Below are 659 nucleotides of genomic sequence, written 5' to 3'. Positions count from 1 at the left end.
AGCCACCCCTGAAGCCAGGGCATGGGGTGAGGGAGCTGTGCTGCACAGCCCCAGAGCAGATGCACTGCCACCTTCCCAGAGTATATGGGGTTTTAGAGCCTCAGTTATAACACACCAAAACGGCTCCCAAACTCTGTGCTTCCTGGACATTTAAAAAAAAAAAAAAAAAGGCAGAGAAAGTTGCGGGCACAGCATGAAATAACACCCGGCGTAAGATTAAAATAATTATGAAAAGAACAATATGTATTTGCTTTTATCCGCACGGTAATTAGAAACGCTTTTTAAAGGATACTCTTTATTCATACCACTGTTAGGAAGTAAAAAAGTGAGAGAATCGCTTTCATAGTACTGGTTTGATATGCCTCTTAATTAAGGGCTGCGTGCCCCTAATTTATTAAAGCTCATCTACTCATCACGTGTGTAATTGACGCTGGAAAAAAAATAATAATTACAGATCTAACCTCTGCAGAGTGGTTTTGCCCGACTTGGGTCCTGCTGCCGAGGAAACGCAAACAAAAAAAAAAACCCTTTTGGGATGAAAAACGAGCGGCGCGGAACAGGCGCCCGCGTTTCTCCGCGGGGGGCGTTTCACTGGGCGAGGGTCCAGCATCCCCCCCCCCCCCCCCCAAACCTTCTGCCCTCGGAAAAGCCCCTCATTT

Source organism: Haliaeetus leucocephalus, unplaced genomic scaffold (genome assembly GCF_000737465.1).
Source record: "Haliaeetus leucocephalus isolate CR32 unplaced genomic scaffold, Haliaeetus_leucocephalus-4.0 Scaffold656, whole genome shotgun sequence".
NCBI classification, from domain to species: Eukaryota; Metazoa; Chordata; class Aves; order Accipitriformes; family Accipitridae; genus Haliaeetus; species Haliaeetus leucocephalus.
The sequence above is the reverse complement of the archived record's forward strand: the minus strand, read 5'-3'. Positions refer to the sequence as shown.